The 10,058-nt window shown below is 46.6% G+C and overlaps 1 long non-coding RNA gene across 1 annotated transcript; it reads right to left on the reverse strand.

The window, feature by feature from the left end:
* Positions 1-483: 483 nt before the first annotated feature.
* On the reverse strand, positions 484-8,394 carry LOC121583320. Its single transcript, XR_006003495.1, has 3 exons — positions 8,306-8,394; positions 7,734-7,802; positions 484-548 (listed from the first exon to the last, which is right to left on the reverse strand). It is a non-coding gene; the product is annotated as an uncharacterized LOC121583320 (long non-coding RNA).
* Positions 8,395-10,058: the final 1,664 nt, after the last annotated feature.

The following is a 10,058-nucleotide window of genomic DNA, read 5'->3' on the forward strand; positions in this document are numbered from 1 at the left end:
ATGTTACAGTGGTATATGGATGGTTACAGTGGTATGTGGACAGTTACAGTGGTATGTAGAGGGTTACAGTGGTATGTCGAGGGTTACAGTAGTATGTCGAGGGTTACCGTGGTGTGTGGACGGTTACAGTGGTGTGTGGAGGGTTACATTTGTATGTGGAGGGTTACAGTGGTATGTAGAGGGTGACAGTGGTATGTGGAAGGTTACAGTGGTGTTTGTAGGGTTACAGTGGTATGTGGAGGGTTACAGTGGTGTGTGGAGGGTTACAGTGGTGTGTGGAGGGTTACAGTGGTGTGTGGAGGGTTACAGTGGTGTGTGGAGGGTTACAGTGGTATGTGGAGGGTTACAGTGGTATGTCGAGGGTTACAGTGGTATGTGGAGGGTTACAGTGGTGTGTGGAAGGTTACAGTGGTATGTGTAGGGTTACAATGGTATGTGGAGGGTTACAGTGAAGTGTAGAGGAATGTATGAAGATCAACAAACTCACCTTCTGTGGGTCCATGAGGGAACGCATGCCAAAACTCATACACCCCAGCAGCTCACTTCTCCTGCAGACAGACAGACAGACAGACAGACAGACAGACAGACAGACAGACAGACAGACAGACAGACAGACAGACAGACAGACAGACAGACAGACAGCGAGAGAGAGAGATAAATAGATCAATTAAATCAATGGTCAAATTATATGGTTCTCTTCCTGACGCGCAGCAATCCTGTCCCTTGGCTAGCAATTTAATTTCTTACCCCTGCTGTGATACACTGGTTTAATCATCAACACTACTGCCCCCCACCCAGACAATTCTAGTGCACACAGATGACGATGGGGGTGATAATACACACAACATCCCACCTCAGACATACTCCCACACCCAAGGGTACTCATACAAACTGTATCCCACCCAGAGCGGTCCACACAGACAATAACATGAACTCTTATCTGATAAGCAACAGGGTCATGATCATCAAATTATCACAACTTCATCATGTTTCCTACAGGGAAAATATGAGCAGTAGGGAGATTCCATGTTGTTGTGTCATATTTTGAACCACGTTATAAAATGTGCCAGCCACAGTGTTGGGACTGTAGGTGTAGCATTGCAGACAGGTACTGTGCTAAATATGCTGTGGTGTGAGAGTAGTGCTGAACGGGCACTGCTACTGTTGACTTATTTAACAGGCTCTGTGTCTGAGATAATAGGGATTTAAAAACTGCTATCCCTAGAGACACATTGCCTTAAAGACAGAGGGAGAAAATCGGAGTGGTGTGTCGTGCCTCTGGAAGAGTGCAGGTTTTATATCCTGTTTTTAGACACATGTACTGTGACTCAGACTCTTCATTTTTATTCCTCTATCTCTCTCTCTTTTACACACACACACACACACACACACACACACACACACACACACGCACACACATACTATAAAGGTGGAGAGGTGTTTGGCTATCGGTTGTTTACTGACTAACTAACCAAGCATGTTCTTTTCCAATAGAGCCAGTCCATGTACTGTAATTTCAGCAAGCCATGACACCCACCATTGCAGATTGTTCTGAAATTGTCTCTGTATTTAGAAACAGATACCGGTAAGATTAGCATTCCTGCAACATTAAATTAAGCTAATTGATTGCACCCAAATTTGATTCATAGGATTCACATAATATTCAATAAATATAGTACCTAACATCTGATTTATACCAAACGTCTTCTTACCATTGAGTAAGACATGACGAATCCAATAAAATGTTAAAAAGCCACCCACACCCCACGGCAATCCCACCCCAACAACCAGTATACAGTAGTATGGAGCTGTGGCTTGGAGTATTGCTTCTTCATCCTTTTTAATGTATTCCCTGTGAATCTGTTGATCCCCCCCCCACCCCCCCTCGTTCATAGAAATTAGCCATTGAAGTCACTTGCATTATTTATCATAAAGTAGTGTGAAAGTACCAGGTTTTTCCCACTAGATGCCACTGTCCCTGCTACTGGCACACATTTTTATCAATTTTGCTGGTCTATTGTGTCTATTAAATCGATCACAACAACTCTGGGTAGAAAACCAATAGCTTTTGCAAATGATGAAGTCAAGCCAGTCCTCCATGAAAGCAATTCAGTTTGTCCTTCTCTTAGCGACACAATGCTTCAACCCAACTCTCCTTGAATTATCCAACAAATGGCAGCTCTGAGAGGGCTATCCCTATGGTGCAATTCTAATTTAAGGCTTGTCCTAAAAGCTCAAAACTTTGATGGAGAAATGTGCTAGAGACTAAAACTCTAATAAAATAGTACAATTATAAACCATTGAATGGTAGTCATAAAATTACTAGAAAACATCTCTATATGTAGTGTGATTAGTGACATTTACCATTAAACCCAACCCAATACCATTACCATTATGATTGCAAAACACTATGCAGTGTGTGTTTGGGACTTTGTCCATTGAAGACCATTAAACTGATGTCACTTAATGGTTTGCTTGTTCACGAGGAATGGTCTAACTAATCCAGACCTTTTTTCAAAGAGAATAAATCAAGCACAGAGCGGCCTTTTCCTGGACACAGAATACAGTTTCTTTCAATTGCTTAAGCACAATTTTGAAAACAGGGCCCGGTTTTTCAAACCCCTTCACACAATTAGCACAACACTACACCAAAGTAGCACAACACCTCAGATCATTTGCAAAATGGAACACTTTTGTCAAAACTATACAATGTCTTATAAAAACCTTATTTTGTTGTCATAACATAAACCCAACCATCATATGGTCTGATTCTGTTTGAATCAGTTAAACACTCCTGTGCTCAACCTAAAACACTTTTAGCATTTACACAGAGAAAGTGTAAAAATAAATTCACCAACACCACATGACACCAATTGTGCAGACTAATGAAAATATGTATTTATTTTCATGTACTCAAGTCAGTCAATACTGAACATTTCAACAAAACATTCATAACAAAACATTTTCCAGTTTTCATACAGTATTACTGAACGTACCATTGTACTGTAAGTTTACAGTAATACTGTAACATAAATTACATATCCAGTTCAGTACCGAATAAAAAAGAAAAATAACCTAAAAATCTCTCCGCCTAGCTGGATCTGGCCACAGGGCCTCGTCAACATCACAGGCTATATTTTCATTTGCAAGGCAACATGGGAAGAATCTTTTGGAGTGACGAATCCACCCTTGTATGGATGCTGCTTCAATTTGATCACATGCTTCCACCATACTGTAGCTTGAATGAGGGCCATCTGGACATAGGGCCGGAGATCATAAACCTTCCACCACCATGCTGAGAAGAACTCCTCGATGGGGTTTATGTCACATCCTGGCTCTGGGGACTCTATATGTTGAGCCAGGGTGTGTAGATTCTATGTGTTTGGTTTCTGTGTTGTTGTTCTATGTGTTCTATTTCTATGTTGGCTAGTGTGGTTCTCAATCAGAGGCAACGAGTGTCAGCTGTGGCTGGTTGTCTCTGATTGGGAACCACATTTAAACTGCCAGTTTACCCACAGTAGTTGTGGGATCTTGTTCCGTTTGGTTTGTTCCGTGTTGGTTGTGTTTAACCGTAGGACTGCACGTATCGTTTGTTTGTATTATCACTGACGATAATAAAATATGTTCGTTCATCACGCTGCGCCTTGGTCCACTTCGTCTAACGATCGTGACAGAAGATCCCACCATACCAGGACCAAGCAGCGTGTCCAGGAGCAGGCAGCCTGGACATGGGAGGAAGTGCCGGGAAATGAGCTGGAGAGGTTGGCGATGGCCCAGGTGGGCAAAGGGTGGTCCTGGGAGGACATGCTCGGGGGAAAAGGGCCATGGGCTAAGATTAAGGCCCTGGCGAGAGAGGAGCAACGGCGTCAACAGTGTCGTCGTCGGACGGACGAGAGGCAACCCCAAACATTTTTTAGGGGGGGGCACACGGCATGGGCGACTGGGCAGCAGGAGGCTGCCACAGGGCGAATTGGGAGGTTGACAGAGGAGGCCGCCAGGTTACGGGGGCCACTGGTCAAAGAGGGGAAGGAAGGTGTAGAGGCACGGCGAGAGGTACTGGGGTGTGTTACCAGTCCGGTCCGGCCCGTTCCAGATCCCTGCGTAGGGCCAGTGGTGTGTGTCCCCAGTACGGTCCGGTCTGTTCCTGCTCCCCGCACCAAGGTAATGGTGCGCGTCGCCAGCCTGGCCCGGCCTGTTCCTGCCACTCGCACCAAGCCAGGGGTGCGAGTCGTCAGCCCAGTAAGGCCTGTTCCTGCTCCTCGCACCAAGCCTACGGTGCGCGTCACCAGCCCGGCCCGGCCTGTTCCTGCCCCTCGCACCAAGCCTACGGTGCGCGTCGCCAGCCCCGCCCGGCCTGTTCCTGCTCCCCGCACCAAGCCTACGGTGTGCGTCGCCAGCCCGGCCCGGCCTGTTCCTGCTCCTCGCACCCAGCCTACGGTGCGCGTCGCCAGCCCGGCCCGGCCTGTTCCTGCCACTCGCACCAAACCTACGGTGCGCGTCGCCAGCCCGGCCCGGCCTGTTCCTGCCCCTCGCACCAAGCCTACGGTGCGCGTCGCCAGCCCGGCCCGGCCTGTTCCTGCTCCTCGCACCAAGCCTACGGTGCGCGTCGCCAGCCCGGCCCGGCCTGTTCCTGCCACTCGCACCAAACCTACGGTGCGCGTCGCCAGCCCGGCCCGGCCTGTTCCTGCCACTCGCACCAAGCCTACGGTGCGCGTCGCCAGCCCGGCCCGGCCTGTTCCTGCCACTCGCACCAAGTCTATGGTGCGCGTCGCCAGCCCGGCCCGGCCTGTTCCTGCCACTCGCACCAAGTCTACGGTGCGCGTCGCCAGCCCGGCCCGGCCTGTTCCTGCCACTCGCACCAAGCCTATGGTGTGCGTCGCCAGCCCGGCCCGGCCTGTACCTGCTCCCCGTACCAAGCTAATGGTGCGCGTCGCCAGCCCGGTCCGGCCTGTTCCTGCTCCACGCACCATGCCAGGGGTGTGCATCGTCAGCCCGGTCCGGCCCGTTCCTGCTCCACGCACCAAGCCAGGGGTGCGCATCGTCAGCCCGGTCCGGCCCGTTGCTGCTCCACGTGCCAAGCCAGGGGTGCGCATCGTCAGCCCGGTCCGGCCCGTTCCTGCTCCACGCACCAAGCCAGGGGTGCGCGTCGTCGGCCCGGTCCGGCCCGTTCCTGCTCCACGCACCAAGCCAGGGGTGCGCGTCGTCAGTCCGGCACAACCCGTGCCTGGGTCACCGGTGCCTGGTCAGGTACCGGTCAGCTGCTCCACACCGGAGCTTAAGCAATCCGCTCCTACGATGTCCAGTCCAGCTCCAGCCAGTGGGGCCAGACCGGACCAGGGGCGCTACGGGGGGATTATTGGAGGGTGGTGGGCAAGCCCGGAGCCGGAACCGCCTCCGAGGAGGAATGCCCACCCAGCCCTCCCCTGTTTGGTTTATGTTGAGTCCGCCTGGCCTTGCTGCTATTCCAGTTTCAACTGTTCTGCCTGCGGTTATGGAACCCCTACCTGTCCCAGACCTGCTGTTTTCAACTCTTAATGATCGGCTATGAAAAGCCAACTGAGATTTATTCCTGATTATTATTTGACCATGCTTGTCACTTATGAACATTTTTGAACATCTTGGCATGGTTCTGTTATAATCTTCACCCGGCACAGCCAGAAGAGGACTGGCCACCCCTCATAGCCTGGTTCCTCTCTAGGTTTCTTCCTAGGCTTTCTAGGGAGTTTTTCCTAGCCACCGTGCTTCTACACCTGCATTACTAGCTGTTTGGGGTTTTAGGCTGGGTTTCTGTACAGCACTTCGAGATATTAGCTGATGTAAGAAGGGCTATATAAAATAAAATTGATTGATTGATTGATTGATTGAGGCGCGGTCGCAGTCCGCGCCTTTGGGGGGGGGTACTGTCACACCCTGGCTCTGGGGACTCTATATGTTGAGCCAGGGTGTGTAGATTCTATGTGTTTGGTTTCTGTGTTGTTGTTCTATGTGTTCTATTTCTATGTTGGCTAGTGTGGTTCTCAATCAGAGGCAACGAGTGTCAGCTGTGGCTGGTTGTCTCTGATTGGGAACCACATTTAAACTGCCAGTTTACCCACAGTAGTTGTGGGATCTTGTTCCGTTTGGTTTGTTCCATATTGGTTGTGTTTAACCGTAGGACTGCACGTATCGTTTGTTGTTTTGTTTGTATTATCACTGACGATAATAAAATATGTTCGTTCATCACGCTGCGCCTTGGTCCACTTCGTCTAACGATCGTGACAGTTTAGGAAGGGGGAGTATGGTGGAAGGTATTGAACTGTAAATTGTGGGTGTTGATGAAACCAGTTTTGGACCAGAGCAGAACGATGGAAAGCTACATTGTCCCAGACGACAATGTATTGCATCTGGTCCCTTTGGTTTGCTGCTGTGATAATATTGTGTAATCTGTCTAATAATGTAAGAATGAGGTCAGTGTTGTAAGGACCCAAGTTGGCATGGAGGACCCCATTCTGTGTAATGGCAGCACAAAGGGTAATGTTACCCCCACATTGCCCTGGTACATTGACAATAGCCCTGTGGCCAATTATGTTTCTTCCCCTTCTTCTCACTGTTGTCAGGTTAAATCCAGCCTCATCAATGTATATCAACTCATGCGGGACTTCCTCCGCATCCATTTGCAAAACTCTCTGAAATACAGCAAAAGATCACATTGTGTAGATTAATTTACTGTAGGTCTGCTATACAGTAAAATGACATGTACAGTAAAAAGGTTATGTGTGCAGTACACACTACTACAGTCAGTGAACAAAACGTACCACCACATATTCACGCCGCAGGCCTTTCACCCTGTCTGAATTTCCTTCAAATGGCACTTTATACAGTTGTTTCATCAGAACTTGATGTTTTTTAAGGATACGGGCTATTGTTGACAGAGAGACCTGTTGGACATTATTGAAAATTCGGTGATCATTGACAATATGGGCTTGAAGTCTGATTGCATTATTGGCCAAAACGAGGTTTATGATCTCTCTCTCTTGCTCCTGTGTGAATATGGGGCCCCTGCCTCCTTGGTGTTCTCGACGTTCAATCCTATGTTGGCCAAACAAAATACATGTGGCTTACTGTAAAATGATACAGGAATAGATACCAAAACTGTTGATATAGTACATGCAGTAAGCTATGGATTTTCTGTTGATAGAAGATACATTTCTGTGTCAAATGCATACAAGTGTGTTTAGTGTTTTGCAAATCACTGTGTGTAATGTTTTGCAAAAAGTGTGAAGCTGACAATGTGCTTACAGTTGTGCAAATCTAGGCCGGTGTTTTGCTCCTTGAGTGTAAGGTTTTGCTAATTGTGGGAAAGTTTTAATTTTAGTGTGTAAGCAATTGAAAAAAACTGTAAGCCTAAAATAAGGACAAACTGAATTGCTTTCATGGAGGACTGGCTTGAATTGTGAGGATGACCACACAATACATTTTATTATGAGCAAAAGCTATTCGTTTTCTATCCAAAGTTGCAAAGAAAATGTGATCCATTTAATAAACACTGTGTGTGTGTGTGTGTGTGTGTGCGTGTGCGTGTGTGTGTGGGGGGCGTGTGCGTGTCTGTGCATATGTGTGTGTGTAAGAATGCTGAGAAGTAGAAGCAGAAGAACATGCATTTCTTAATATTCAACATTCATCATCAAATGAATCACCATCATCATTATCTTCATCATCATCATCATCATCATCACCATGCCATTGACTGATACCTTGAGATTTGGTCACAGTTCCACATGGTGAACAGTAGCCTCTTATGGTGCTTCTCCTCAGTGACAACACTGAAAACAACAGAAACACCATCCGTTATAATACACCCAGTCAAGTCCTAGGGTCCTATTGCATACAACTACTATAGTATAATGGCAATTAATATAAATTGAAACCTCTGATAGATTATGAAATAATTTGATAAGATTATGAGAGGTTCTATTGGGATTAGGAAAGGGTCTGTTGAAAGGCTTCACACTATTGGGATAATCCTGCTCTTCACTAAGCTCCTAATGATGCTGGAATGGAATGGAATAAAGCTTAGAATACTGTCACATTGCATGGCTGAATGACCACAGGGCAGACACAGACAGGGAGACTGACATTCATTGAGCTATACTGTCCCATACTGTAAAGTGGGAATCAAAACACTGAGGCATGAGTGATGACAAAAAACACACAGACAAATACAGATTCACAGATACACAAAAATAAGTCATAAAAAGTTGTTGAAAATCAAACGGTTGTGTTGTTGTCCTTATTTGAGATAGAAGAGTAAAATATTTGGGCTCACAAGTAAAATGTTTCCAGGAAGATGGGGCACTTGCAGTCCGGCACCATCTTAGTCTTCTGTCGACCTCCAGGATCATCATCAGGTACCATTCCCACCTGAGAGAACACACACTTAGAGCTTCATTCAATCAAACCAGCATTATGGTATTTCGCAAACCTCATTTTCTCCATAATATGGATTAAATAAAATCACAAATGTGTGTGGACAGTATTTTGTAAACAAATACTCTTTATAAGGGTTGCTCTGGCAGGCTGGGACTGGGATTTCCAGACTGAGACTGACTGACACAGTAAGAGACAGTATTCACACCGGCATACACTTCATGTAGACACAGAGGACAGAAGACTAGAGAAGACTAGAGGTCAGCATCTGTGACAGTACGGTATGTCCTCCACGTCTGTCTACCATACTCTCGCACACACACAAGCAGACACACACACATGCACTTGCACACACACACGCAGACACACACACAAGCGCATATACACCCACGCACACACACACACACACACACAGTATGATACCGCTGGCACCAATCCGTCTGACCTGTGCCAAGGTCTGCTGAGAGAGGAAACAGGTCATCAAAAGCCACATGACTACTGTTACCAGTTTATCAGCCACATTGAAAACAGAAAACTGAGATATCTGGAGTGTGTGTGTGTGTGTTCGTGCATGCAATCTTTTCTTCCAGCCTAGCATTAACACACCTGATTAAACTAATCTGAGTCTCGATTGAATACCATGACTGTTTGGAACCGAAGCATACAAATGCTGCTGTGCAGAGTCACATACCTTAACATACGAGTCACATGTGATGTGCTCTTTTCTCATAAGGCCCTTTGCCTCCATAACTGTGGATACAAGATTGGGTACATAGAAATGAATCATTCACAACAAACAATGAAATACCATCAGCACACTAAAGGGGACATGTCAGTTGTGTGACTGGTCTCTGGTCCACCAACTCTCACAGTCTCACGTCTGAATTAGACGTTCATCCATGTTTCTCAAACGTCAAAGTTTGAAGATGTTCTAAACGTCAAATTTAGAAGTGTTTAAGGTTAAGTTCAGGCATTAACTCCAAATTCTTAAGGTTAGGCATTAACTCTGAATGGTTAAAGTAAGGGCTAAGGTTTGGGATAGGCTTAAAACAAAAATATAAAAAACAACATCCTCTTGTTGGATTCAAACTTGCAACCTTTGGAATCAGAGGTAGATGCTTATGCCCATCCGCCATCCCCGTCCACAACACCAGCAAAACCGAAATCTATTTGAAGGTAACAGCGCTCACTGTTGACCCTAGTGGCCGGTTTCCACGTCATCTCCCGACGTCCTCAGACATGGATGGACGTTTAATACTGACTTGTATCACGGGTGACCTGGCTGCTCTGTTATTCAGTAAACATACTGTACACATGTATGATGAGAGGTTAGGTCGAAGGGAGAGGTAGAATTAAGCCCTTTGATATCATAAGGAACACTGTACATAAAGCACATTTTATATGGTTTGAGATTGAGATTTAAGGCTTAGATCCTCTTCCACTGGTACACTGTGACTGAGGTAACTAGGGGACGTGTCCCACTTTATTCCCCACTGGTGCAACACAATCTCCAGTGACATATTATTTCAGAGATTGGGATGTACTGAGTGTCACCGAGCTGGGGACACATTCTGTTGAGGATATATATTCTGGAAACCCGACTCACAGTGACAGTGCTTCAAAACAGTGATGTCACTGTGTGTGTGTGCATG

The sequence above is a fragment of the Coregonus clupeaformis genome, chromosome 15 (genome assembly GCF_020615455.1).
Source record: "Coregonus clupeaformis isolate EN_2021a chromosome 15, ASM2061545v1, whole genome shotgun sequence".
Taxonomy (NCBI): domain Eukaryota; kingdom Metazoa; phylum Chordata; class Actinopteri; order Salmoniformes; family Salmonidae; genus Coregonus; species Coregonus clupeaformis.